General features: G+C 38.8%; 1 non-coding gene across 1 annotated transcript; it reads left to right on the top strand.

Moving 5' to 3' along the window:
• Positions 1–353: 353 nt before the first annotated feature.
• On the top strand, positions 354–466 carry LOC141135723 (U5 spliceosomal RNA). The gene has a single exon (XR_012243583.1). It is a non-coding gene; the product is annotated as a U5 spliceosomal RNA (small nuclear RNA).
• The last annotated feature ends 2,314 nt before the right edge of the window (positions 467–2,780 follow it).

Raw genomic sequence — 2,780 nt, 5'->3', positions numbered from 1 at the left:
CTTTAGGATAGGAAAGGGAAATGCGGGGTAAAAAAGTCACTCAAATTGTTGTAATTGATATTTTCCTGCTGACATTTTTTTTGTAAAAATGGCTTGGGGAGCCGCAAAATACATACCAGAACCTTAAGGTCAGGTATGTATTTTGAAGGGTTCCCTTCAGGTATGTTATGTATTTTGAGGTGGTCCTCAGTGGTCCCCATGCTGTTTTTGTTCTTAAAAAAAAAAAGAGGCCAGCTGGAAAATGTCGCTTACCGCAATTACATTTTTTTTTTAATGCTATGATAATTATTATTTTATTTGAAGAAAAGTGTATATATTTATTTACACTTTTCTGCAAATAAAATAATAATATTAATATCTGGTTTCTCTTCAGATCGACTAAATCTTTTGCCTTTTACTGAAGATTTCCGTGGAGAGGAACAACTATGATTTTTCAATAATTTTTGGCCTGATAAAAAAATAGAAATTATATATAATTCATTAAATTATTATTATTATTATTATTAAGATTATCACTGTTATTGTATTTCACAATTACAACACGAAACAGAATCTTCAGACCACAGTGGTATCTGCAGTGCCATTTGCAAGCTTAAAGCTTATTTTGTGAATAAATTCTTTACCCTGCAGGTGATCACTATGGGGTTGATTTACTTAAGAAAAACAGGCTGTTTAATTTGAAGGAGAGGTTGCATTATGGAAGGGAATTGTACCCAGAGCTTAGTGAATTTAGTAAAATGTCCCATTGCAAAGAATACCCAATAATGTTCAAGGAAAATAAAAAAAAGTATTTTTGCTTGCACAGTATTGGATGAGAGAAGTTAGTAGAGTTTCATCTCATTCACAAAGTTCTGGGGAGGATTCCTTTGTAAAGTGCAACTTCCCTTGCAAAGTAAACTACTGTATCTACTTGCCTTTAATAGATAAGCCTCTATCAGATGACCAAGAAACACTTTGATTGGCTGCCTATTGTTAGTGGGTATTGAAACAAATTTAAACTGGTAGCTGGGACATGGATTACCTTTCATTAGAACATGGCATAGTACAGAAGAATGTTATTCTACAGATTGTGGGGGGTTAATAGATTTTTGATTCATCATAAAGATCAATAGTCAGATTGAAGACCATATGATTTACTTGGTATAAAATATGTTTATATTCATATAAAACAGCACAAAAATTAAAATGTCAGTGATGTTGTCAGCAAAGCATCAGACCAAATGTCTCTTTTGTCTTCTTAGGGAATCCTACAAACTCATACTAGGGATATACTGTAAAGTGACTTTTTGATTGAAAAAACTATACACTGGTCCTTAACCACTTCAATACCGGGCACTTTCACCCACTTCCTGCCCAGGCCCATTTTCTGCTTTCAGCGCTGTCACACTTTGAGTGACAATTGCGCGGTCATGCAACACTGTACCCAAATTCAATTTTTATTAGTTTGTTCACACGCCTATAGCTTTCTTTTGGTGGTATTTATTCACCATTGTATATGGAATTTATTCCTCTTATGGGACTTTGAAGGGAAACGGCTACTCTTGTAGTAATCGTGAGTACAATGTTTATTGGAAGAAAATGTGGGTATACAAAATTGAATAATGCAAAAGGAAAAACAGAAATGTAAAATATACAGGATGCATAGACAATGAACATGCAATACAGTACAATGCGAAAAATACAATCATATACTCCGTAGCATGTAAGAACATATATATGGGAAAATCCCGACGCGTTTCGAGTATTACTCTTCTTGGGGGGGTATGATTGAGATCAGCACAATAAATACATAAATACATAAATACATGTCCGATTAATACAAGAGTAGCCATTTCCCTTTAAAGACCCATAAGAGGAATACATTCCATATACATAGATTGTTCGGGATGTGGTTAAGGGTAAGCCTACTCTCTAGACCAGTGGTTCTCAACCCTCCAAGTGCCGTGACCCCTTGATAACATTTTCCAAGTTGAAAAGTAAAATTATTTTCGTAGCGTGGATTGTCAGCACCGAAGGCAAGACAAATAATTTGCGCCCCTAATCCATGGATATTTAGCACTCCCTGAGTCTCTTTCACTTGTACAGTATTAAAACCCCTTATGGTACATTGTGGATGTACCACTCTTTTCCTTTTTTCTCCTTTTTTTCTCTTTTATCTCTCCCTATCCTAATTTCTTGTTTTTTTCCCCCATCCCTCTCTCTAGCTGTCTTTCTTGTTCTTTCTCTTATTCTTTCTCTCCCTTTTTCTTTGTTCCTCCCCCTCTTTTCCTCCCCCCTCCATATATTCTCTATTTTTATTCCTTCTCTTACTCCTTGGTGGGGGGGTGGGGGAAATGGGATGAGTGGCAGTGCTGGCGGGGAGTTGGGATGAGTGGCAGTGCTGATGGGGTGGTAGGATGAGTGGCAGTGCTGGGGAAGTTCTGATCAGCCAACTTAGGTGCTCTTGATCAAGGTCATCTGCTGATCTGAGAACTGTAGTGGGGACTTTTAATGGCAACTATAATCACAGGTAGTGTTACTCACTGTGTCTCCGACTTTGTGGTGTCTCGCAGCAGTAACCCCTATACTCAAATCAGGAGATGGAGTCTCCTTCAGCTCCTCCCACTTCACATTCCTCACCAGTTAGCTGACCTCTAGTCTCTGCCCCCCGGCCATGCCGTGAACTGAATGGGCGGCTGCGAAGAGGCTGAGTGGGCGGCCGCAGGCTCCAGGAACAGCCCAGCTGGGTGGCCACGAAAAGGCTGGGAGAGCCTCAGGAACAGCCCAGGATTTGGTGACCC

The sequence above is a fragment of the Aquarana catesbeiana genome, linkage group LG03 (genome assembly GCF_042186555.1).
Source record: "Aquarana catesbeiana isolate 2022-GZ linkage group LG03, ASM4218655v1, whole genome shotgun sequence".
In the NCBI taxonomy this organism is placed as follows: Eukaryota; Metazoa; Chordata; class Amphibia; order Anura; family Ranidae; genus Aquarana; species Aquarana catesbeiana.
The sequence above is the reverse complement of the archived record's forward strand: the minus strand, read 5'-3'. Positions and strand labels throughout refer to the sequence as shown.